Here is a 27,563-nt window from a genome sequence, read left to right as displayed (position 1 = left end):
CTTCTCCCTCTGACCCTCTTCCCTCTCTTGCTATCTGTCTCTCATTCTCTCTCTCTCAAATAGATAAATAAAATCTTAAAAAAAATGATATTATCCTATTTATTAAAAAAAAAAAACCTTTTGAGATAAAGAGGGGAGGTTTTGGGATTGGCGAAAAGGAATAGGTACAATTTGAACTTCCTCTAGGGGTACATTTCTACTTTTGCAGAAGATTTGTAAGGTAAGGACAGTTGTTCTCAATTCTTCAAAGATTTGGGTTGTAATCTAAATGATCTCATAGGTTAATCCACCTATCCAACAACCTTATCCTCGGTTTGCTTCTTTCTATCTGGTAGATAGCTCTAATTTTAATTTAGGAGAGAGGCCTTTAAAAAAAAATCCTGTCAGGCTCTGAACATCAGTTTGGCCAACCTTTTGACTATAGAACACTTTTCAAAAAATTTGCTTAAATATATTGTCAATCTTCAGCCGGCACAAACAATGAATGTTTCTGGCAGTATTGCCTAAGCCCCCTTGGGTGTCAGAGGGTTCCCCAAAGAGGGTATAAAGGATACTATCTTCCCAAGTTCGAGAGTCACTCCCCAAAGACAGCCAAAGAAAGAACTAGCAAGCTCTATGTCCTGGCAGGCAGAAGACCAAGCCCAGTTCTTAGGATGCAAAATGAGAACAAGGAAGAAGTCAGTAGCTGTCCCTAGGAGAGAAAGGATCAATAACCAATGGGTCTGTATTGGGAAAGGAAGGGACAATGTGAAATTTTATTTTCCTCACTCAACTGGGCACTACAGACAGATTTGGAAGAATTGATTCTAGAAAGAATTCTTACCTTCCTCTGGCTTCTGCCAGTTTTTCCAGGATCCCCTCTGCAGACGCTGATAATCAGTTTCCCATTGGCTATTTAAGGTAATAATGTAGCATTTTACCAGAAAATTCCTCACTTTCGTCAACTCTGGCAGGGGCCCATTGGAGGGCCCTTCTCTGAAGGTAGATACGGGGTGTCTGAAAAACAATTAACTTAATGGACTTTTGTTTATGGTTGTGTAGCTTTTTTTTTTCACAGTGGGAAAACAATTGAGACAGGATTACTCAAAGAAGGGTAGAGAGAAGAAATAGGGGGTCATGTCAGTCTTCGTCTTTTGTTTTAGGCCTCTTACATCTTTAATTTTTCATTAGCCTTTTGCAACAAATCTTTCAGTGAAAACTACTTGGAATTGTGAAACCTTTGAAGAGTTCTGCATGCTGATTAAAACAAATATCTAATTCTGTTTCATTTAGGAACCCTTGCTTTCAGGTGCACTTCTTAAATGGTATTATCTAATTGTAACATTTTACATAATGGCCACTGTAATTCTAGGTTGCTTTTAGTAAGATTTTGCCATATTACTAGATATCTGTGACTTTGGGGACTACAGTTCTTAGCATAAAAGAAGCAGGTGCACTGGAACGTGGCACAGTCAACTCTTTGGAATTTAAGGATCCTATTAAGTCAGCCTTTGGGTCGCTCAGAGCCAAACTAATACCTAGAAAGAATGTGCCACTGGCTTGGAGATTATGCATGTTTCGCAGTGTACTGAAAATTTTCCTTGAGGTTGGCAGGTGTAACCTAGTATCAATCTAACCTGTTCAATGACCAACTTATTGGAACATGGGAGTCTTTGAGTTAGATGGCAAGCACTCTAACAGCTCTTAAATGCGTGACCTGTGCTCACCAATTTTTGCCTATGGTTTTCTTTTTTACACCTCCTAGATCCCCACAGGCAATAGCCTTTATTTACAGAAAACAGGTCAAAAAATATTCACCTCCACGTGCCAGCAGTAACCAAAAGATGTCACTGTGGACTGGCCAAGAGAAGACTGTGCTCACCACCAGCAATTCCCAGTGTGGACCAAACCAGCAGACTCTATTATGGAGACTGCAGACTGGAACTGGGGAAGGGATTCCAGTGTGGAATTGAGGACTGAACCAAGGACTAAGGACTGGTGCTCCGTTAGACCCTCCTGTTAGTCTAGACTGACGTGTTAACCTTGGACTAGAAAGCCAATTAGGTCAGGAGCTCGAATGCAAAAATCGCAAAGCTCCCTAGAGGAGCTCAACTGAGACGAGCTCACCAGTGGCCCTGGGAAATGGTGATAAAGACAGTGAACTCAAAAGGTTTATGGGGCACCACACCTGTGTTTCTCATTATCCCCGAATGCCATCAGGGGTTCACCTGGGATCCCATCGCTGCCACCAAAACTGTTAAATAACAAAAATTCACTCAAATAGATTTTAAAGATTTAATTGGGTTTATTTATTGATTCATGAATCAGGCAGCATCTCGTCTTGCAAGTAGAGGGAAGCTCCAGAGGGCTACAGAAAGGGACAGGTTTTTAAAGGCAGGACAAGGAAGTCATAAACAGAAGAAAGAGTTATTTCAGGTGAGTTTGCCTTCCTTTGGGGGGATGGAGAGGGTCCATGTGACAGATGACCTCATCGGTGCTGACCAGAAAATTCCTGACTGACTGCTTGAGACTACATTTCTGGGCGAGGCTGAAAGTGCAATTACATTAGGTATTTGAAGGCCTGGTTTCGTGGCATGGCCAAGCGTAAGTGACTCCATTTTGAGCCTATGGTTTTCTTTTTAACAATGCCTAGCCATTGATCAATGATCTATTTACTGAATGAATGAATTACTCTATAGAACACTGGGAACAACTCCTCAGAGTATGGAGAGATGGTTCTCCAAAAATAGCAGAGTAGAAGCATGCATGTTGATCTCATAGAAGATGGGCTCTGCTGTTACTAAAGTCAGTCTTCTTGATGGAAAGTAGACGAAGGCTTTTGGATATAGGATTCTGTAAGGTACCGGGATTTCAAGAGAAGGCTTGTTTTCTTGAGGAGTCCAGAGAGTTCCAATAATGCCTCTTCCGTACTGCAAGTCTTTGCTCCTGTCTGAGGTCTTGATTTTTCAGAGTAGGGCTAGTGAAAAGCTCACATCATAGCTGAAGCACAAATGATCTTTGCAGGCTTAAAAGCCCATATTCTTATTATTTTATTATGTTTCTTTAAGTTGAAATATAGTTGACACACATTACGTTAGATTCTGGTGCATGACATAGTGATTCGACAACTCTATATGTTATGCTATAAGCCAATATTCTAACTTGTCCTTTCTAGTTTGGCAAGCACAGATATATCTTATAGTTGTGATATTTTTCCCTCGAGTAACAATGGCTTGAGAAATCATAAGAACACTAATAACACACTGTAGTAAGTGGTATACAAGCAGTTTTTACCTTCTGGATGGGTTGGGGAAGGCTTTCTAGAAGAGGGGACAATTCATTGGGTCTATAGAGGATGAGTAGAGATCACTGGGAAAAAGATGGGTAGAAGTTCCAGACCAATCAAAGAGAAAGAATAATTAATTGCATGAGGTATTGAAATACATGATAAGTTGGGGGAATAGTGTTAGTTGTCCTGCTTAATTAGGATCCAAGGTATAGGGCACATAGGGATAGTTATAAAATGCTGATGTTTAGAGATGAGAGGTTGTTTGAAATAAGATCTTAAGCAATTTAACTAGCAAAGCAAGCAATTTGCTTATCATTTATGAGGAACCACCAGAAGTTATTAAGCAGAGAAATGATTAATGAGAGTTGAAATGTCTTTGATTTTTCTATTTTTCCCTATATTCGTATTTACCATGGAAGAAGACTATATCTGAAGATCAAGTTTGAGAGCCTCAGCTGTCATTAATAGCTTGGGTAGATTTAGAGATTGCTGCTGATGGAATGTACTAGAAATGATAATTCTTTTCATTGATGTGAGTCTTGAATATGAATGGAGATCAGAGGTCTATAATGTCAGGCCAAAATGGACAACTCAGTAGAGTCTTGGGTGTGAGGAGGTGGCTGGGTGTGACATTTAGACTTGAAGTCAGCCCAGAGGAGAGTTTGGGGATATAGCCATGGATTAGGTTTCCAATTTCAGATTAATGAGAAAAGAAGCCAACAAAATGAGAATGAAGACAGAAGCCTGGGAATTGTGTCTGCGGGTCTGGATTGAGAGGGCAGGTCCAAACAATAGCTCAGCTGGGTTATGGCAGTTGCTACTAGGCTGTCAACATTTCTCCCTCACTTTCAGGCCAGCTTTTGTGGTGTGGTTTAACAGCCCAAGAATGTATGGGAAGTTCTTCTCAGAAGACCTCCCATTAAAAGAAGGTATTTTGGGGGGCGGAGCAAGATGGCGGAGGAGTAGGAGACCTGGATTTCGTCTGGTCTCAGGAACTCAGCTGGATAGGGATCAAACCATTCTGAACACCTATGAACTCAACAGGAGATCGAAGAAAAGAATAGCAACAACTCCCTGAACAGAAAAGCGACCACTTTCTGGAAGGTAGGACGTGCAGAGAAGTGAATCCGAGGCGATATTCGGGAGGATAGACGGCGGGGGAGGGGGCCTCCGTCGCCGCTTCTGGCAAGTGATAGAGCCGTGGAGCACAAAATCAGAACTTTTAGAAGTTGGCTCCACTGAGGGACGTCGCTCCAGTGGCTAAGCAGGGGTGGAACCCTCGTGGGACAGTGTGGTCTCAGGACCATCGGCGCCACAGAAAGTCCCGGGGTGCCTGAGTGCGGCAGAGCTCCCAGGTATCAGAGCGGGGAAGCCGGCTGCAGAGACGGAGCCGAGGCGCGGCTCTCTTATAATTTTCATCTTTACAGACATATTCCATCCCTTCATCGTATTAACCCTTATTTTGTACATATATAAGCTCGGGGTTGTCATAAACTGTGATTCCCGGCACAGTCGGGCCACTGCTCCTCCAGCAGGGACCCAACAAGCGGCAGATCCGGGGAGACTCCCCTTCCTCCCCCGGGAGGAGTGGCGCGGGAGCGCACCGCAGGGATCAGCTGGGTTTGGAGACTCCACATGGGGTCAGGTGTCAGAGATAGAAATGCTCGGTCACAGGCCGGGTGAGCACGGAGTGCAGCCGGAGACTGGGGAGACGGGAGTGATTGACTGCTTTTCTCTGGGGGCTCACTGAGGAGTGGGGGCCCGAGTTCTCTGCTCCTCCAGGGTGGAGATTGGGAGGCCGCCATGTTCACTCTCGTCCTCCAAAGCTGTACGGAAAGCTTGCAGGGAACAAAAGCTCTTGAGAGCAAACCCGAGCAGATTACTTAGCCCGGACCGGCAAGGGCGGGGCAATTCCGCCTCCGGCAAAGACATTTGGGAACCACGGCAACAGGCCCCTCCCCCAGAAGATCAGCAAGAACAGCCATCCAAGACCAAGTTTACCGATCAATGAGAACGGCAGACCTCCAGCGCTAGGGGAATAATGCACATAGAATCCATGGCTTTTTTACCATGATTCTTTAGTCTTTCAAAATTAATTTTTTTAACTGTCTTTTATTTTTAATTTTTCTTTTTTCCTTTTTCAACCAACATCTTATCAATCCCTTTTTTAAAAAACATTTTTATTTTTCATTTTTAGAGTCATATTCTATCCCTTCATAGTAGTTACCCTTATTTTTGGCATATATATATAAGTTGTTCTCTCTTTAAAATTTTGAGATAAAGTTTCTTCTAACAGATCAAAATATACCCTAAATCTCTAGTGTATGGCTTTGTTCTAATCTCCTGCCTGATCACATTCTCTCCCTTTTTTTTTCTTTTTTTTTAAATCCTCTTCTTTCTTTTTTCAAACAACTTCTTATCAATTCCTTTTATAAAATTTTTTATAATTTTCATCTTTACAGACATATTCCATCCCTTCATCGTATTAACCCTTATTTTTGTACATATATAAGTTTTTCTTTCTTTAAAATTTTGGGAGGCACTTTCCTCTAACAGACCAAAATACACCCAAAATCTAGTGTGTGGCACTGATCTATGCACCAGCCTGATCATATTTGATCATATTCTGGTTTTTTTTGTTGTTGTTTTGTTCTGTTTTTGCTTGTTTTTATCTTTTTCTTTTTCTTTTTTTTTCTTTTTCTTTTTTCTTTCCTTCCCTTTCTTTTTCCCCGGCTTCAGGTCTTTTCTGATTTGTTTAGAGTATATTTTCTGGGGACATTGTTACCCTGTTAGCATTTTGTTCTCTCATTCATCTATTCTCCTCTGGACAAAATGACAAGATGGGAAAAATCACCTCAACAAAAAGAACAAGAGGTAGTACCGACTGCCAGGGACCTACTTAATACGGACATTAGTACGATGTCGGACCTAGAGTTCAGAATCATGATTTTAAAGATAGTAGCTGGGCTTGAAAAAAGCATGGAAGTTATTAGAGAAACCCTTTCTGGAGAAATAAAAGAACTAAAATCTAACCAAGTCGAAATCAAAAAGGCTATTAATGAGGTGCAATCAAATATGGGGGCACTAACTGCTAGGATAAATGAGGCAGAAGAGAGAATCAGTGATATAGAAGACCAATGATGGAAAATAAAGAAGCTGAGAAAAAGAGAGATAAACAACTACTGGATCACGAGGGCAGAATTCAAGAGATAAGCGATACCATAAGACAAAACATTAGAATAATTGGGATCCCAGAAGAAGAAGAAAGAGAGAGGGGGGCAGAAGGTATATTGGAGCAAATTATAGCAGAGAACTTCCCTAATTTGGGGAAGGAAACAGGCATCAAAATCCAGGAAGCACAGAGAACCCCTCTCAAAATCAATAAAAATAGGTCAACACCCCGACAGCTAATAGTAAAACTTACGAGTCTCAGAGACAAAGAGAAAATCCTGAAAGCAGGTCAGGAGAAGAGATATGTAACCTACAATGGTAGAAACATTAGATTGGCAACAGACCTATCCACAGAGACCTGGCAGGCCGGAAAGGACTGGCATGATATATTCACAGCACTAAACGAGAAAAATATGCAGCCAAGAATACTATATCCAGCTAGGCTGTCATTGAAAATAGAAGGAGAGATAAAAAGCTTCCAGGACAAACAAAAACTAAAGGAATTTGCAAACATGAAACCAGCCCTACAGGAAATACTGAAAGGGGTCCTCTAAGCAAAGAGAGAGCCTAAAAGTAACATAGACCAGAAAGGAACACAGACAATATACAGTAACAGTCACCTTACAGGCAATACAATGGCACTAAATTCATATCTTTCAGTAGTTACCCTGAATGTAAATGGGCTAAATGCCCCAATCAAAAGACACAGGCTATCAGATTGGATTAAAAAACAAGACCCATTGATATGCTGTCTGCAAGAGACTCATTTTAAAGATTTTTTTTTTTTTTATTCATTTGAGACATAGAGATACAGAGAGAGAGAGAGAACATGAGCAGGGGGAGAAGCAGAGGGAGGGGGAGAAGCAGGCTCCCCCCTGAGCAGGGAGCCCGATGTGGGGCTCAATCCCAGGACCCTGGGATCATGACCTGAGCCGAAGGCAGATGCTTAACCATCTGAGCCACCCAGGCGCCCCAAGAGACTCATTTTAGACCCAAAGACACCACCAGATTGAAAGTGAGGGGTTGGAAAACCATTTATCATGCTAATGGACACCAAAAGAAAGCTGGGGTGGCAAATCCTTATATGAGACAAATTAGATTATAAACCAAAGACTGTAATAAGACATGAGGAAGGACACTATGTCCTACTTAAAGGGTCTATCCAACAAGAAGATCTAACAATTGTAAGTATCTATGCCCCTAACATGGGAGCAGGCAATTATATAAGGCAATTAATAACAAAAGCAAAGAAACACATCAACAACAATACAATAATAGTGGGGGACTTTAACACCCCCCTCACGGAAATGGACAGATCATCTAAGCAAAAGATCAACAAGGAAATAAAGACTTTAAATGACACACTGGACCAAATGGACTTCACAGACATATTCAGAGCATTCCATCCCAAAGCAACAGAATACACATTCTTCTCTAGTGCCCATGGAACATTCTCCAGAATAGATCACATCCTAGGTCACAAACCAGGTCTCAACCGGTACCAAAAGACTGGGATCATTCCCTGCATATTTTCAGACCACAATGCTTTGAAACTAGAACTCAATCACGAGAGGAAAGTCGGAAAGAACTCAAATACATGGAGGCTAAAGAGCATCCTACTAAAGAATGATGGGTCAACCAGGAAATTAAAGAAGAATTAAAAAAATTCATGGAAACCAATGAAAATGAAAACACAACTGTTCAAAATCTTTGGGATGCAGCAAAGGCAGTCCTAAGAGGAAAGTATATAGCAGTACAAGCCTTTCTCAAGAAACAAGAAAGGTCTCAAGTACACAACCTAACCCTACACCTAAAGGAGCTAGAGAAAAAACAGCAAATAAAGCCTAAACCCAGCAGGAGAAGAGAAATAATAAAGATCAGAGCAGAAATCAATGAAATAGAACAGTAGAACAGATCAACGAAACTAGGAGCTGGTTCTTTGAAAGAATTAACAAGATTGATAAACCCCTGGCCAGACTTATCAAAAAGAAAAGAGAAATGACCCAAATCAACAAAATCATGAATGAAAGAGGAGAGATCACAACCAACACCAAAGAAATACAAACAAGTATAAGAGCATATTATGAGCAACTATATGCCAGCAAATTAGATAACCTGGAAGAAATGGATGCATTCCTAGAGATGTATCAACTACCAAAACTGAACCAGGAAGAAATAGAAAACCTGAACAGACCTATAACCACCAAGGAAATTGAAGCAGTCATCAAAAATCTCCCAAAAAACGAAAGCCCAGGGCCAGATGGCTTCCCAGGGGAATTCTACCAAACATTTAAAGAAGAATTAATACCTATTCTTCTGAAACTGTTCCAAAAAATAGAAATGGAAGGAAAACTTCCAAACTCGTTTTATGAGGCCACCATTACCTTGATCCCCAAACCAGACAAAGACCCCATCAAAAAAGAAGAATGACAGACCAATATCCTTGATGAACATGGATGCAAAAATTCTCACCAAAATACTAGCCAATAGGATCCAACAGTAAAAGGATTATTCACCACGACCAAGTGGGGTTTATCCCTGGGCTGCAAGGTTGGTTCAACATCTGCAAATCAATCAATGTGATACAATACATTAACAAAATAAAGAACAAGAATCTTATGATCCTCTCAATAGATGCAGAAAAAGCATTTGACAAAGTACAGCATCCTTTCTTGATCAAAACTCTTCAGAGTACAGGGATAGAGGGTACCTACCTCAATATCATAAAAGCCATCTATGAAAAACCCACAGCGAATATCATTCTCAATGGGGAAAAACTGAGAGCTTTCCCCCTAAGGTCAGGAACGCGGCAGGGATGTCCACTATCACCACTGCTATTCAACATAGTATTAAAAGTCCTAGCCACAGCAATCAGACAACAGAAAGAAATAAAAGGCATCCAAATTGGCAAAGAAGAAGTCAAACTCTCACTCTTTGCAGATGATATGATACTTTATGTGGAAAACCCAAAAGACTCCACCCCAAAACTGCTAGAACTCATACAGGAATTCAGTCAAGTGGCAGGATATAAAATCAATGCACAGAAATCAGTGGCATTCCTATACACCAACAACAAGACAGAAGAAAGAGAAATTAAGGAGTCGATCCCATTTACAATTGCACCCAAAACCATAAGATACCTAGGAATAAATCTAACCAAAGAGGCAAAGGATCTGTACTCAGAAAACTCTAAAATACTCATGAAAGAAATTGAGGAAGACACAAAGAAATGGAAAAACGTTCCATGCTCATGGATTGGAAGAACAAGTATTGTGAAGATGTCAATGCTACCTAGAGCAATCTACACATTCAATGCAATCCCCATCAAAATACCATCCACTTTTTTCAAAGAAATGGAACAAATAATCCTAAAATTTGTATGGAACCAGAAAAGACCCCGAATAGCCAGAGGAATGTTGAAAAAGAAGGGCAAAGCTGGCGGCATCACAATTCCGGACTTCCAGCTCTATTACAGAGCTGTCATCATCAAGACAGTATGGTACTGGCACAAAAACAGACACATAGATCAATGGAACAGAATGGAGAGCCCAGAAATGGACCCTCAACTCTATGGTCAACTAATCTTCGACAAAGCAGGAAAGAATGTCCGGTGGAAAAAAGACAGTCTCTTCAACAAATGGTGTTGGGAAAATTGGATAGCCACATGCAGAAGAATGAAACTGGACCATTTCCTTACACCACACACAAAAATAGACTCAAAATGGTTGAAAGACCTCAATGTGAGACAGGAGTCCATCAAAATCCTAAAGGAGAACACAGGCAGCAACCTCTTCGACCTCAGCTGCAGCAACTTCTTCCTAGAAACATCGCCAAAGGCAAGGGAAGCAAGGGCAAAAATGAACTATTGGGACTTCATCAAGATAAAAAGCTTTTGCACAGCAAAAGAAACAGTCAACAAAACCAAAAGACAACCGACAGAATGGGAGAAGATATTTGCAAATGACATATCAGATAAAGGGCTGATATCCAAACTCTATAAAGAACTTCTTAAACTCAACACCCAAAGAACAAATGATCCAATCAAGAAATGGGCAGAAGACATGAACAGACATTTTTCCAAAGAAGACATCCAAATGGCCAACAGACACATGAAAAAGTGCCCAACATCGCTCGGCATCAGGGAAACCCAAATCAAAACATCAATGAGATACCACCTCACACCAGTCAGAATGGCTAAAATTAACAAGTCAGGAAACAACAGATGTTGGTGGGGATGCAGAGAAAGGGGAACCCTCCTACACTGTTGGTGGGAATGCAAGCTGGTGCAACCACTCTGGAAAACAGTATGGAAGTTCCTCAAAAAGTTGAAATAGAGCTACCATACGATTCAGCAATTGCAGTACTGGCTATTTACCCCAAGGATACAAATGTAGGGATCTGAAGGGGTACATGCACCCTGATGTTTATAGCAGCATTGTCCACAATAGTCAAACTGTGGAAAGAGCCAAGATGTCCATCGTCAGATGAATGGATAAAGAAGAAGTAGTATATATATACAACGGAATATTATGCAGCCATCAAAAGGAATGAGATCTTGCCATTTGCAGCGACGTGGATGGAGCTGAAGGGTGTTATGCTGAGCAAAATAAGTCAATCAGAGAAAGACATGTATCATATGACCTCACTGATATGAGGAATTCTTAATCTCAGGAAACAAACTGAGGGTTGCTGGAGTGGTGGGGGGTGGGAGGGATGGGGTGGCTGGGTGATAGACATTGGGGAGGGTATGTGCTATGGTGAGCACTGTGAATTATGCAAGACTGTTGAATCACAGATCTGTACCTTTGAAACAAATAATGCAGTATATGTTAAGAAAAAAAAGAAGAAGAAGAAGATAGCAGGAGGGGAAGAATGAAGGTGGGAGAATCGGAGGGGAAGACGAACCATGAGAGACGATGGACTCTGAAAAACAAATTGGGGGTTCTGGAGGGGAGGTGGGTGGGAGGATGGGTTGGCCTGGTGATGGGTATTAAAGAGGGCACGTTCTGCATGGAGCACTTGGTGTTATGCACAAACAATGAATCATGGAACACTACATCAAAAACTAATGATGTAATGTATGGTGATTAACATAACAATAAAAAATTTTTAAAAAAGAAGGTATTTTTAGTTCAGCTGGATCATATTCAGACACCTTGTCATTGCAGCTTTGAGGGTTATCAAATGGTCTTGTTAACCTGTGAGTTTGGCATAAAATAGAGCAGAGGCCAAAAGGCATGCCGGAGGAGAAGCTCAGATGCGTATGACCAGCAGCACGGCTTGCTGTACAGATAAAAGTAAGGAAGATGGCCCTCTAAAAACTGCCAAGCCAAGATGCTTTCCATAGCCAATGAGAACATGGGCAGGGGGAATTTGGTCCCTTTGAAGTTAGTAATATATATGTAGATGCTTATAATCGAATAAAATGCAAAACATATTTGGAAAAGGAAATAAAGTAGGAGTCAATGATTTTTTTTTTTTTTTTTTACTACTGATGATCGGAATCCCAAAATGCCAAAATAAACATTCTACAGGGTATTAATACAGCAATGCTATTTTAACTCAAAGAATGTTTAGTTTTAAATATTTGTACAAGAATGTCAACTGCTCACTGAATTCTTAGGACAAAGAAGAGGTTGCTTTCTAGCATACCTTATCAGATCTGAGCCATGGTAGTAGCCACAGATAAAAACAAACAGATAAAAAATCAAATCAAAAACCACCTCTATCCCTGCTACCACCATTTCTTAAAAAACACAGAGCCACCTTTTATGGTGCCTTCCAATTTAGTTCACTTTTTTCTTGCTTTGAATAATACATGCCTCCATCCTAATTAAAGAGTGCCAGTCAGTTAAATTAGCATCCAACTAAAAGATTGGAACTAGAAAGTGATTATGAAGTAGAAAAAAAATCCTGGGAATGTTAAGGGCTTCTTAAGAATATCAGATAAGTGAGCTCATTTAATGACAGAATCAGAAATGGTAGAGTGATAAGCTCAGAAAGCTACATAGGACCAGAGTTATTTAGGCTGTAAGTTTATCAAACTATTGAACTGATTTTGTTGTGCAGGTTAAAAGCTATCTCAAGAAAAAGCCCAAATTATTTCACTGCACTGGAATTTTCAGTTTATCTGTTATGAGGTGCAGGGAGTAGACTAGCAGTTCCCTTGTTATAATGCTGTTTGTCCTAATCAGAGGAATTTGGGGAGGCAGAGACAGGGAGAAGCACAGACTGTCTCATTTCAATAAGAAGGCCCAATAGCATGCAACTCTCTTCGTGTGAAAGCACAATCTGAAATAGTTGCTCTGAATTTCTGCCAGGGAACTGCTGCAACCCTTTGGTAGCCCAACTTAACATATTCCCCAACGGCCTGGGGGAGGTTCAGATATCATTATGTTTCAATCATTATCCAACCAATGTCCTGTGATTTGGGCATCTGAAAATAAGATATGATATGGAGTAGAAGGGAGTAAAGACAGAAATTTGAAATAAAGCCAACCATTTTTTAATTAGCAGAAGATAACCATGTAACTTATTTTCAAACCTGGATAGATTTGAAAGGGGACCCTATTAATAATTTTACCAGGACGAGAGTAGTAAGTAGGAACTGTCTTAGGCAGATAGAACAGATGATCAGTTTAGCCACAGAGAATCATATGTCCAAGTCTAATATATTAGTTCTTTAGCTCAGATATTATCTTCATAGCTGAGTGTAACTAAAACATATCTAGGCTTCATAAAGTGTAAGCTCTTCTTCAACACTGCGTATCTTTGTGAAAATATTTGGTGCTGCCTAGGCCCTGTACCTCTGATCTTATCAGAACAAAAACTCATAGTTGAAAAAAGAATTAAAGTATAGTTGACTCTTGAACAACATGGGTTTGAAATTTGTGGGTCCACTTATGCAGGATTTTTTTTTGGATACATTTCAGTACTGTAAATATACCTGCCTCCAACCTAATTAAAGTCTAAGTGTATTTTCTCTTACTTAATAATTTTCTTAATGATGTTTTCTTTCTCCAGCTTACTCTACTATAAGAATACAGTTCATAATACATATAACATAGAAAATATACATAAACAGGAGTTTATGTTGGTGGTAAGGCTTCTGGTCAACAGCAGGCTATTAGTAGTTAAATCCTTGGGGGAGTTAGAAATTACACATGGATTTTCAACTACATGGGGGATTGGAGTTCCTAACCCCTAAGATGTTCAAGGGTTAACTGTAAATAATTATAAAATAAGTGTCCCTAAAAATTTCTAAAAGATTACACACATCCAGATTTCTACTGTATAAATTTAATTAGTCATAGGAGAAAGTGTCCTACAGGGAACTAAGGACTTTGAGAAGGATAAGTAATCTATTTATTAATAACAGATTGAACTTTGGATCAATAACCATCAGAAAAAATAGATATGCATTATGGCCAGTTTATTCATATCATGCCTGCCCTTTTGAATATATTTTAATTCAACCAATTTAAGCTTTAAATTCTTCAATTGTACCCCAAATATAAGTTCTTTATTCAAAAACTAAAGAAAGTCAATGAGCATTAAAAGAGAAAGAAGGAGAGTGTCTAATTTGTATTTACCTACAACTGGAACCTAAGATCATATTCAAACAAATATAAACTGTGGTTTCCTGGGCCACCTTTTTTTCCCCCCAATATAGAAGTTGTTCTGCAATGCCTAAGTTGTCTTTCTGAATCGAATCACTAATACTACTGCATCCCTTTATGCTGTTCTTCATAACTGGAAGAGTGTGAGTGCAGAACCCATCAATTGTAAGACTCCCCTTTGGGAAAGGGTGGCATGGACCTTCAGGATGGCCCCTTTATCTCTTCACCATTCTGATCCCCTCCTATATCCTTTTATAGATTTCTTTTTACAAATAGAGTCCTATTTCTTTTCCCTCTGTACTTTGGGCCTAAACCATCCATCATTTATCATGTGCAGTTTTCCTAATATGAAAGCAGGAAGATTTGTTCCTTCATTCTGTATGTTTTTGTTGAGATCCCACCATGTTCCAGATGCAGAGATCATGTAAAATGCACAGCAAAGCTTGGAATCACAGTAATAAACTAGGCTAATTTTGCAGGGGTGTTGTGTGTAATCATTCAGTACATACTCAGTAATTTGCTTTTGGCATTTAATAGGTCATGTTTTGAGGTGCCTGGGTGGCTCAGTTGGTTAAGTGGCCGAGTCTTGATTTTGGCTCAGGTCACGATCTCAGGGTGATGGGATCAAACCTCATGTCGGGGAGTCTGCTTGAGATCCTCTCTGTCCCTCTCCCCCTCCCCCTGTTCATGTTCTCTTTCTCTCTCTCTCTCTCTCTCACGCGCACACTCTGTCTCTCAAATAATCTTTTTTTTTTTTAAATAGGTCATGTTTTTTTCTTTGCTTTTGTCATCAAGCAAAATGTATTTCCATATCAGCACATATAAATTTATCTCATCCTTTTCATGACTGCTAGTCATCAGTATAGATGTGTCTTATTTCTATTGATAGGACATTTGAAGCCACTTCCAAATTTGCGGTGTTTCACACCATGATGCATAGTCTTTTACGCAGATGCGAGTGTTTCTGTGGTGGGATATACTTCAGGATCCTGAAAAAACTCAAGTCAGAGGAAAAGTGTAGGGTACCAAAGAAAATAACGTGTTCTAGTTATCCAGGATAGGGCCGTATTGCTATTTGGTGAGAAGCAGAAATCTTTGTTGTCCCGTTCACAATGGAGAACAAATGCACAGAATACGGGTAATGATGGTACATGAGGGGATGGGATGAGAAAGGGTGAAGAGACTGGCACAGGAGAACTTGTACTTTTCCCTTCTTTTTTTTTTCAATATTTTATTTATTTATTTATTTGAGAGAGATTGAGAGAGCACGAGCGGGAGGAGGGACAGAGAGAGAGGGAGAAGCAGACTCCCCACTGAACAAGGAGCCTGATGCAAGACTCAATCCCTGGGACCCTGGGATCATGACCTGAGCCAAAGGCAGATACTTAACCGACTGAGCCACCCAGGCACCCCTACTTTTCCCTTCTATATCATTGGACTGGTTTATAACAGGTGGGCATTCATTTTAAAATTAATTCTCAAAAACCATATACAAAGAAAATAGCATTTTCTCTCTCTTCTCTCAGTGAAAAGCATAAGGCTTCATTCATCCAAAGTAAATTACAGGTCTTGCTTTTTTTGTATTAATAAAGTTTAATTAAAGAGCTGCTTCTGAAAACTTTAGGGTGATAGGAAAGAACTTGTCCAAGTAATCAGCTTTTTAAACAAGCAAAAATGAAAAAACATTTAAATTACCTCCGAACCTCAGTCCTGATTTCTTTGCAGATCAACAGAACCATTCCAAGTTGAGAACTGTTATGTAAAAAAAACAAACACAAGGAGTTATTGGGAAATCTAAAATAATTTTTTTAAATTAATTGAGTAACTTCCTTCCCCGTAATCCCCACCCTGCTTTGTAGGCCTGGCTCCTTTGGTTCCTCATTTACCTCCTGGTCGGGTTTTATTTATGCCCTTCCTAATTTAAGAGGTCCAAAGCTACTTCATGAATAATTAATAAAAACCTAAAAATTATTTATTCCATGATAGTCTGTATAATTTAATATTATTGCATGAAATACCTTAACTCCTCAAATCACAAGGTTTTTAGCTGTGAGCTGTTTATCTAGGTTCCCCAGCTTAGTTTTATAGCTCCTGATTTAGCAATTAACATCACATAATTTTTGACATAATTCCTGTGTGTGTGTGTGTGTGTGTGTGCGCACATGTGTGTAGAGAGAGATAGACCGGGAGACAGAGAGACAGAGATTTCACAAAGGCTTTAAAGGAGTAGTTTTTAAGGCAAATATTTTGGGCTTTCTCCATTATGTCCCCTGAATGTGGATTATATTGCTATGGTATCAATGGATACATTACTATATTTATTGGGTGTAAAGAGGATGATAATAAGCAGATCATTTTCCTTCAATGAGAAAGATCAGATGAAGATATCAACATCTAAGATTAGTCCCAAACTAAACTGCTTTACCCAGTATATTGCAGCCCAGACATTGCTATCTTACATTTCAACCAGGCCTGCCTTGCTTAGAACCAGATATTCTTTCATCTTTAAAATTTACCCCCATACCCCTGCCACCCTGCACGCTCACTAGATATCACCCCTCAGGGAATGGTGTTGAACTGATTTTCTAACTTTTCTGAGTATGGTGCAGAGTGAGGTATAAATGGCATATTTACCTCTTCTAAGGAAAACTTGCCATTTAAAAACACCCCCCCCCCAAAGAAAAGACACTATGATACAGCAGTGCTTGAATTCAGAGGAAAGGAGGTGAAGATTTCAGCCAATATTGCCTATTCTCGGGAGGAGTGGCATTCTACTGTCTTGGTGCTTAATATTGGCATTCCTAATTCCATTTTCCCTTGTTTAACTTCCAGTGCCTTTAGGAAAGCAGACTGCCATTCTGATCATATTAATGTTATTCACGGTTGTTTTGAGGCCTTCTCGTCTTACAGTTACAGGCTGCCCTGCACGTATATCAGGCAAATTAAAATCCACCCATATCCTGCAGTAAATATAATTTATACTGCAGTTACGAGAGTAGAGTTGCAGTTGACTGGTTGATGTAATGTTATTTTTTTGTAGACATTTAATTAAGTTAATTAATTTTCATTTTGCAACTTTCATTTTATAGTTTGGAGCCAATACTTTTTTTTTCAAGTTTCAATCATTTTTCTAGACCTTTAAAAATCTCATAGCCCATTGGCACTGGGCTCAAATGACTAATGGATAAAATGGCCTTGATGATGCTAATTTAATAGAGGAGTGTACTTTAAAACTCTTTTATTAAAAAAAATAGGACCATTTATAATGGTTTGCTTTTCTTACATATGTGTGTTTTATGCAGCAAGCTATCTTCCTGAATTTTCTACCTCCGTCCTATTATCTAATTTTTGAAAAATTAAAGTACTCTTCTTCTTTATAGTCAATTTTCTTTTCTATTTGCATATTTTGATGTCTAAGATCTAAAGGTACAGTCCCGATCTTAAGGCAATTTCTGTAATTTACTGTTTATTGCCAATTCTTTGAAACATTGATGTCCAGTGAACCCATTGGGCCATCCCTTTCACAAACTATGGCTCCAACTTCGGCTTCTAAAAAGATAGTTCTGGGGCGCCTGGGTGGCTCAGTCTGTTGGGCATCTGCCTTCTGCTCAGGTCATGATCCCAGGGTTCTGGGATCGAGCCCTGCATCGGGCTCTCTGCTACACGGGGAGTCTGCTTCTCTCTCTCCCTCTGCTGCTCGCCCTGCTTGTACTCTCTCTCTCTCTCTCGGTCAAATAAATAAATAAATAAAATCTTAAAAAAATAAAAAGATAGTTCTTTGGATGATGAAGCCTCCAGCCCCTCAACTGTGGTAGTTCCTACAGAGATTTCCCTTCGTGGTGCTCCAGACATTAATTTTTGTTAACATCCAAGCCACAGTGCACCATGCAGCCCCATTTTGGAAAATGATGCATGAATGTAACTGTGGGATGTTCTGAAAAGAAATCCAGAATCAGGATACACGTTTGTAATTCCCAAAACATGGGCACCTTCAGTTCACTGAGTTCAAAATTTCTCATATCCTTCAAAATTCAGGAGCATTTTAGTAGAGTCTGCAAACTGTTCTTAGTTTAGCTGAGAAACTTCTCCCCTGTGGATTCTTGGTAAACCTCCATCTCTCAACTAACAGAGACAAAAAGTGTTTTTTCTTCTCTGCCATGTCTCCTATTTTACTTGTTGTCATCTGGGTGAAATGTACTTCCGTATATTTTTTATTCAGCAGAGAGGAAAAGCCCCATCCTAGGCTAGTTTTTCTGCAAGAGAGAACATTTTCTGCGTCACAGAGGTTGGTGCAGAGTAGTAAAATCAGTAAAGTTTCAGCACTTGCCTTAGGAAGACAAATATTTATTCATTAAATGCACAGCTTGCTTTCTGATACATTGCATGGTGACCTGGCTAAATTATTGATAGTGATTTCAGGAGGGATCAAAATGCCAAGAAGAAGATATTAAATAAAGCATTTTTTTCTGTTTCTGTTTTATAATCCTGAAGGTAAAGGTGAGTTCTATTTTTATTCCCATACGCATTGCCTTTTACAAAAAGATTTCCATTTACACCTTTGAGGGACCTTCGCTTAGGATGTCTCTATAGAGTCTGGTTTCTTTTCTTTGGAAAACCTGAATATATTATTGAAATACAAAGTTCTCATCCTGTTGTCCACCCTCGGAGGATGCCACGGAATTCACAGCGACAAGAATGTTTTGGAATGCTGGCAAAGGAGTGAAAACAGTGTGTCCTCCCCACACATTTAGAAAAATAAAGGTACGGAGGACATGGCGTACTTCTTATTAAAGGCTTTGAAAAACACCACACCTCAGTAAACATTCCTCAGGAGCTGAGGAAACACTCTGGGCAATGGCTTACCTCAGCTCCCTTAATTCTGTTTTAGTGAAGTGGACAATAGCACAGACACAATGCCGGCCTTGGAGAAGGGAGAGCCAAGCCAGGGACATGCAGGCACACTCTTGTCCTGCTTCAGGCAGTTCGTGTTGTCATCCCAAGATGTGTTTGGGATTTGCTGAACACTCATCACTAGGTAACCAAGCCTTGGTGCTTTCTTCTATCCCCGAGTGAATGAGACACTTTACTTTGCAACTTCCTCCTTTTTGGCCTTCAGAGCTCCCGGTGAGGCTCCCTTTGGACCTCCGCGTAGGCCAACCCAAGTGCAGCTGCCTCTGACGTTAGTTTATTTACCCCCCTCCTTCGTTTTCAAAATGCAAGTATCATCATCTTCTGTGACAGTAACCAGAGAGAAGCAAATATTCAGCTTATGGTCAGATTGCGTATTGTCATTCCCTTTTGCTTCCTGAATGTTTCACCTGAAGTAGGAAGTATCTTTCCCACCAAGAGGGAAATGATGTACTAGGAATGTTCCCATCATTTTTGAAAAGACAGGCAACATTCTAGATTCATTCCCATGACAGAGGTTAGTACTAACCTGGGTTCCCTTCTTAGTTTGTGAACCACATATTCTCTCCTGATGCCATTTTCCTGAATCACTAACAAACTATTCACCTCACGCCAGCCCCTTTAAACAACCCTAGACTCCCAGAGTGATCTATGCTGGAGTTTTGTAAAAAGCTAGTGAGAGCCCCCACTTCTGCCTTCAGGTTTCTCCAGATCAGTGGTTCCCTAACACACAGCTCCACTGACACAGGAAATCAGAAAATATGTGTGAGCTACAAAAAAAGACAGATGCGTGGGCCTCATTCTGAGGATTCTCATTCAGTGTGTGTATTGGTGGGGACCCAGTTTCCACGATTTCTTAATGCTCAGGTCAGCCTAATTCACAGCAGGTTTGTTAACTAGCAATTTAGAGCACCACCTCTGGTTGTCTACTCCCCTCCTCATTTCTGATTTCCCTGTTTTAGGATTCCCGGACAGATCTCAGCTTCCCCTCTCTTGTCACTTGCATCGATGTCATTTTTCAGATTTGCCACCCCAGGGTCAGCCTCTGGCCCCACTCCAGAACATGACTCATGCTTACTACTCTTCTGGTTTTACTCTCTCAGCCCTCCTAGCCCTTACTTGGGCCCCCTCCTGCCAGGAAAGAATAATCAGACACAAGCACCAAGCAGGGCAGGGTCTCCAAAGCACGGTACCAGGGCAATTGCTTGATTTGCTACCCTAAAAAATTCTTTATGCAAGGGCTTTCTCAAAATGACTGTGAGTGATACATAAAAAATAATTAAGTAAGGACATCGCCACCTTCAACCTTGGGCTGCAAAAAATGCATTGCCCCTGGCTGTGTCTTTGCTCTAGCTTTGTTCTTCTGTCTTCTAGGGTAAATATATATGAAGAATGTAGGCTAGTAGCAACTCTAAGCAGCTGTCATGCTCTGAAGGAGGGCATGCAGAGCAGACAAAGTGAAGAATTATCTGTGGTTATATGAAGCATAGTTCCAAAAGATTGGACCATGCTGGGGAACTGCTGAAGAGGAATAGCAGGATAAAGACTAACCTCAAGGTGTAACAATCCACAAAGAAGATGCTTATTTGGAGGTAAGTTACCTGAGCCACTCAAAGTATAACAGCAAACACACAAAAACAAAAACATGGATTAACAAAAGAAAGAATAAGAATCGGCCAAACCAAGCTGAAATATATAATACTTTGGAATTTCAGGCTACAGTTGTATTGCAAAATGCCTAGAGTGTATTGGTAACTTTTCTTATATATAAAGAAAGCTAAGTCTCAAGATGGAAGTTTAGCTAGAAAACAAAAGCATTTGGATAGAAACTAACATATAGTTGGTGTATTGAAACAGATTGTAAATAATTGGGAAAAAATCCTACCTGTGAAAGTTTATTCTGTGCATATTTCCCAAAGAAGGCTCATTGAAGCTCAGAAATTCCGTTCAGAAGAATGCACCAGGCTGATATTCTGCAGCTAGAAGGGGAGCATATTTGTTAAAAGTCTACTTGGTCAAAGATCATGGATGACCTTGGACAGGGACAATGTAATATGAGCCCAAGAGTATTCTTTTTAGCAGGGTCAGATCTTCTGCCTTTTCTGCCAGTTTCTGACCTTTTTCTCAGTTCTAAATAATGATGTTATATCCTTCACCAACTCTCTTACACAGGTATTCTATATTTTTGTGTTTTAATATAATTTTTATTGACATATAACATACAAAAAATGCACAAACCTTGAGTATATACCTTAATGAATTATCACAGAGTAAACACATGTAATCACCACCCAATCAATAGAATATTATCAGCATCTTAAAATTCCCCACAATGTCCCCAAACACTACCCAAACTACCTTTTAATACCATAGATTAGTTTTACCTGTTTTTGAACTTTATATACATGGAATGACTGACTTCTTCTACTTAACATTATGGTAGATTTGGCAATGCTGTTGGGTGTACCAAACAGCCTGTTCGATTTTTTTTAAATAAAGAATATTCTCAGGTATGTAATATGCAAACATGTCTGTCAAAAGAAGACCGTCTAAGGTGCTGTTAAGCACAAACCATAGCAAGTTTAGGCAGCACTTAACTTACACCTAACTTGATTTTCTCATTTACTTTATCTGCCTGACTTTTATTGGTGCTTTTTAGCCTTTATGTTGAATCACATATACAGGGTATCCAGAATGATGCCCATACCATAAGTGTATGGGCAAATCATTTTCATTAACTGACTATATCTGCATAATGACCACTCACATAAACTCAGAATATTATCAACACCCAAAGAAGTCTTCTTTTTGCCATCTCCTAATCACTGCTGACCCCCAAAGATAATTACTATCCTGATTCCAAAAACATAAATTAGTTTTGCCTACTTTTATATTTTGTGAAAGTGACATGTGAAATATACTTTTTTTGGTCCAACTTTGTTCCTCTAATATTATGTTTGTGAAAGTCACCCAGATGTTGGCATATAGTTATGGAAACTAATTCTCATCTCTGTGTGGTGTCCCATTATATGAATATAACATAATTTATCCACATATATATGCCTTTGCACTCTGTAATAGTCTTTTGATGAACAGATGTTTCTAATTTTAATGTAATCCAATTTATCAATTGTTTCCTTTAAGACTAGTGCTTTATGAGTTCTGTTTAAGGAATGTTTTTACCTTCCCAAAATCATGAATTATTTTCCTATCTTTTGTTGTAGAAGCTTTATTATTTTACCTTTTGCATTTAGCTCTACAATATACCTAGAATTGATCTTAGTGCATGATATGAAGTAGGAGTCAAATTTTACTTTCTTTTTCTATGTGCATATCCAGAGGACAGGAGCATCACTTACTGAGATATGGTACATTGCCCTCTGCCTGGCAGTGTTGCCTTTACCAAAATACAGTGTTCATATAGGTATGTTTATTTCTCAACCCTCTAGTCTGTTCCATTGGTTTACTTTGTCTATCATTACACTTTGTCTTTCTTACTGTTGCTTTATAATAAGTCTTAATATCTGGTAAAGTGAGTCCTCCAACTTTATTCGTCTTTTCCCAGAATATTCTGGCTATTCTTGGCCCTTTACATTTCCATATAACTAGCGTAGCAATATCTGGATCGTCTGTGGAACTATTTCTATTGTCTGTTGTTTTTTTTCTTCTTCTTGGTTTTCTGTCAAAATTATTCAATGGCTTAGCATTATCCAGAGGATAAAGTCCAAGTTTCTTACCATAGCATAAAAGTTGTGTTTTGCATTTCCATGATTACTAGTGAGGCAATCAAATAGTCACGTTTCTTGGATATTCAGATATTCACTTTTGTACTATGCCTATTCACATCTTTTGACCATATTTAAAATTTGACTGTCTTCTCTGGTTTACGAGAGTTCTTTTTTCCACTAGAGACAGATATTTGTCTTTATGTAGCTCTCTCTTCTGATTACTGACCAACCTTCATTCCTCAGTTTGAAGTCTAGTAACATTAAACTGCTTCTGGGAAAACCATACACACGTTACTTTGGTTCTTCTGCTCCCTCTAATTCAGTACCCATCCCCTTCCTTCTTAAATTGGCCGATTCCTACTCGTTGTGTAAAATTTAGTTTAGACCTGATTTCCTTTCACAATTTCTTCCCTGGGGCCCTACCTGTAAAATGGCTTCTATGCCACTCTATGCTTGTCTCTGTCTTGGAATTTACCTTACAATATCCGAAGTTATCTTTTTATATATCTGCCCATTTTATGCATCTTTTTCATGTCTGTGCACCATCACCTCGCACAGTTTCTGACTCATATTAAGTATTTAAGTCACTCAACATTGATGGCAATCTCCAATCTAGACAGTTCTTGCCCAAGAGCAGCTGCTAAACAACTTGAAGTCTTGTTTGTGTATTTGTTGCAGCAATTTTCATGTTTGGCACTAATTTTTGCATCTAGAATGAGTGAGTGGATGATACCTAATAATAACACGGGAGACTTTGTCATGCGGAATGTTTCTGATTTTCTAAGGAAGGTTGGGCCCAAAGTCCAAGGGGAGACTTCTCCCTTCAGGACACTTAGCAACTTCCTCTTTCTGGCCTTCAGAGTCTCTGATTGGATTCCCTTCGTAGATCCATATAGGCTAATCTAATTCCAGTTGCCCCTGTAAAGACACTGGAGCTGTAAGTTCATGTGGAGAGTCCCAACTTGGAGGGAATGAGCGCTCTGCTGCCTCAAAACATTATACCTCTTTAAGGGATTGCCAGGCAGGAGAAATGCTTCAACCAACATCTAATTACTAATGGAAATGAAAGGAATGACTTAACCTCCCACTCTTACTACATTCAAACAACACCCAACATGTTTAAATATTCCTCTAAAGTCTCCTTTATGTAAATAATTTATATAATCTTTCGTCAGCCTCAGTGGACTGGATTAATAGGTAAGAACAGACTCTTTCTGATGACTTTGATGTCTGTGAGATATAATATCTTTCTTTCTCTGTGGCTGTCCTTCTGAGCATAAGTGACATTTAGCCCGTGTGTCTACATGGTGGTGGGCGGGGCAGATCAAGTGGGAATACGTTGGGCTGCCAACCAGAAGCCGTTGTTTCTTGTAGTTAAATTGGATTCTCGCTAAGAAGTGTTTCATTGAAATGTTTGCTTCAAAATGACTCTGTTCTGCTGCAGTGAGGAGAGACTTCCAGTTAAAACATTTAATTAGTTCCCAATTTAGTCGGCCAGAATGATCAGTCAGCCTGTGTTTTGGAACCTGAGTTTGTACATTCCTTGGGATTGGTGAGTCTTGCCCAGCGGATGTGGTCAACTGTGAATAGTTTGTATGCAGTTCACATCACAGAACAGATATTTCTTCAGCCCCTTGAAGGAAAAGCTAGAAAGAGATTAGGAAAAAGTGGGCAATATAGAGATAATACCTCTCTGTCTTCTCCTTAACCTCCCCACAGAAGCATATAGTAAGGGTATCTCCAGTCTTAGAAGTTGCAGAGGCTGGGGAGACTACATGGAACTAAAGTGAGCAGGACTCTGGTTTAAACTGGTTAGACTGTTTTCACTCACTTTCAGGGTAATCAAGATCTGGGTAGTGCCTTTAGACATACTACATTCTAAGTAATTATGTTTTAGCTAATACAAATAAATTGCTCTACCAGCGTTGGTGTGTGTATGTGAATTTATGTGCTGTATGTCTGTGAATAATTTGATTCCTCGGTCCAGCTAACCTTCTTGTTTATTCCCATAGTATAAATCTAACCTGCTTTTTCTCTCTGTACCAGATGATAGGAAGTTCCGACCCAGATTCTTTACAATCGTAGTAAGTTAGCCTAATGAGTTTATAATACCTTGCTGAGAGAATACCTTCACCCTTTCTAAGTTCCTTCTAGGCAAGGGACTTTGAGAAGATGAGCTCTTTCTTTCCAGCCCAGCTCTTTCTCCTTCACAGAAATCCAATCTCATCTGTCATTTCTCTAATCCTAGCATTTAATGTTCTACAAATAGCTAGTAGCCTAGATTCCTGCATTGTCCATGACATTTCACATGACTCTGCTTTTGACTATGCCCTTTACTTACCCAGAATGCCCTTGCCCCGTCATCATCTATATAACAACAATTCAAATGTGATTTCTTCCAGGAAGACGTCCCTGAAATCTCCAGCTGGGCTAATGGCCTTTCCTCTGAGTTTCCTTCTGCTGTCATGATCAACTCAGTGAGTGGTGTAGGAGGATCTCAATATGTGTGAGTGAATGCATGATATTCCCAATCTCTGTTGATTCTCTTTAGTGTCTCTCTTTACTAGACTATTGAGATCAGGGACTCTATTTTATTCATATCGTTCATATTTATACTCCTGGAGTCCAGCCAAAAGCCTGGATGGAATATGGAGGGTGCTTAGTAATTGTTAAGAAAACTGATGGGAAACATTTTAATACCTTGTGAACAATTAGAACTGGGCCTCAGAAGGCCACACAATTTCTTTGAAATATTTCCCCATGTCCGCATTCTTTAAGAAGCTGAAGCTAAAAGCCCACAGATGCATGTGTCGCCATGTATCACTACTCATGTCCTCCTCCTCCTGCCTCAGGCTATTCAGCTGGCGAAAGGGAAAAATGCTGGTGATTTACAAAGGATTTTTGCTAGTAGATACAGCTTCTTAGAACTTCAGGATACTAATTGACATGGTCTGATAAAACATGAGTGTAAAGAAAGTGTTCATGAACAATAAATCATAGAAGGAAATTTTGGTAATGTCAAAAATTTATGAGGGAGAATTAGAACAGAAATAGAACGTAAATGAAGGCTACTGATCAGTGAATCATTTGGACAGAATCATAAGGGTCCATCAGCTATCTGTGTTTTCTTTTCACATCTCACTGTTTTTGGTGCAGACAAGTGAGTTAAAGCAGGGATGAGGAGAACATATGTGGGCTAACTGGCTAAATGCTACCTAATTGCTTTGATTCAGAGGCCTCCTTCATTTAGGGCTTATTTTCAGAAAATAAGCTTTGTAGTTGGCAAAGAATGCTTGAGTTGAGTGTAATAGATAACATTCTTGGAAAGCTTTTTGAGATATTTTAGTCTCTGTTTCAGAAATTAATATGAATAAAAATGAGAATGCTTTATCTGGGAGAACATAATACCTCTGAAAGTATATATATTTAAATGATCTGGAAATTAGTTTCTTTGTTCTTAATCGTTCTGCAAAACAGTAAGAATTTTGTTCCTTTGGGTTCTAAAATGTAGTATTCTACTTACTGTCAGATACGTGAGACCAGTCGGAACCTGGGACCCGTAGAGAATAAGCATGGGAGGGGAGTGTTAAAACCAAAAGCAAAATAGCCGAAAACAAAACAAAACGCAAGTACTTTTGAAAGAATATGCCCTATGGGAAAACTAAGAGCCAAATGAAAATAAGCTGCTAAGATCACCCGTACAGTGCGGTGGGTGCATAATAGTTGCTGACCAAATACATGATCTCATCAGATCTTTAACATCTTGGTTTTCTGAGGTATAATAGTGGCTTGCCTACCATTCTTCTGAAGAAAACAATCTTACTTTTCACTTACTTGCATGGGAAGCACGATTATTCAGACGTGGAGAATATCTTTGCAGAAGCTTGAAAGTAGAAACCTCAAAATATCCAGGACTGCTGAATCTGCTTAGGAGGAAAGAGTCGTGTTTCAGTCAGTACAAGTTTTGGCGAGTCTGTCAGTTCCCACAGTTACAACACAGATCCCAGGTTTTGACTTGTGCTTCAGTAAATTCACACTCACATCATACTGTTAATAGGCTTGAGTTGAAAAACAAGACAGTCAAATAGAATATAAGTTGGCCTGATCTTCAGTAAACTTGGATTCTTATTATATTTTTATTTATTGTGGAGGCACTCAAACGTTGTGCCTAGTGGTTAAATATACGAAATTGAAGTGGTAGTAAGAGTATCGGCCATCTGGCTTGAAAGATTGCTCTAGTTTCTGAAATTTTCTCCAAGAAATACTATTTATGTACACCACTTAAATAGAATAAAAATAAGATTACTTTCACTCATTTCGGCAACTGTTGTAAATGGCACACTTAAAAATGTACTCCAGACAGTCCTGATCTGATGACAAAGGACACCATGCAATATCACTGAGTTTAGAGAGTATATTTTACATCTCTGTGCTCTGAAACAGTACTCCTTGGATTGTTGCCTCCCTCCATATGTCCTTTTCCCATTTTCCCACTCCACTTTTGGTCCTGCAGCTTTGAAAGAGAAACCTTCTTGCATTATTTCACATAAGGTTCTACACCCCCACCTTCTGGGTAGCGCTGGCAAAATCAAAACTCTTGTACTCTTCTCTCCCCGTGTAAACATCGCTGATTTTCCTAAAAGCTGTGGAAGGTTGTTTATGTATCTGTGGTCACTGTGCTTGGAGATAGTGCCATACTGATGCTCTTGGTCACATGAGCGGGTGAAGGGGGTCATACCAGTAGGATGAGAGGATCGAGCATTTTCTACTGACTTTGCCTAATTATGGGAATGGTCCTTGATTTTTCAACAGTACTCCTGGAGCTCCTTCCTTCATTTTGTTCATATTGGTTCATATTGTTCAAATTGA

The 27,563-nt window shown here is 39.6% G+C and overlaps 1 long non-coding RNA gene across 2 annotated transcripts in view; it reads left to right on the top strand.

Annotated features, from left to right (window-relative positions):
- LOC118553701 (uncharacterized) overlaps positions 1-27,563 on the top strand; it is a 258,776-nt gene that overhangs the window by 139,418 nt on the left and 91,795 nt on the right. For both annotated transcript variants that reach the window (XR_004926153.2, XR_013441111.1), the window contains one exon: positions 25,097-25,200. This is a non-coding gene — a long non-coding RNA (uncharacterized LOC118553701). The remainder of the gene's footprint in view (positions 1-25,096; positions 25,201-27,563) is intronic.

The sequence above is a fragment of the Halichoerus grypus genome, chromosome 9, assembly GCF_964656455.1.
Source record: "Halichoerus grypus chromosome 9, mHalGry1.hap1.1, whole genome shotgun sequence".
NCBI lineage: Eukaryota > Metazoa > Chordata > Mammalia > Carnivora > Phocidae > Halichoerus > Halichoerus grypus.
Note: the sequence above shows the minus strand (reverse complement) of the source record. Positions and strands in the feature narration are given on the sequence as shown.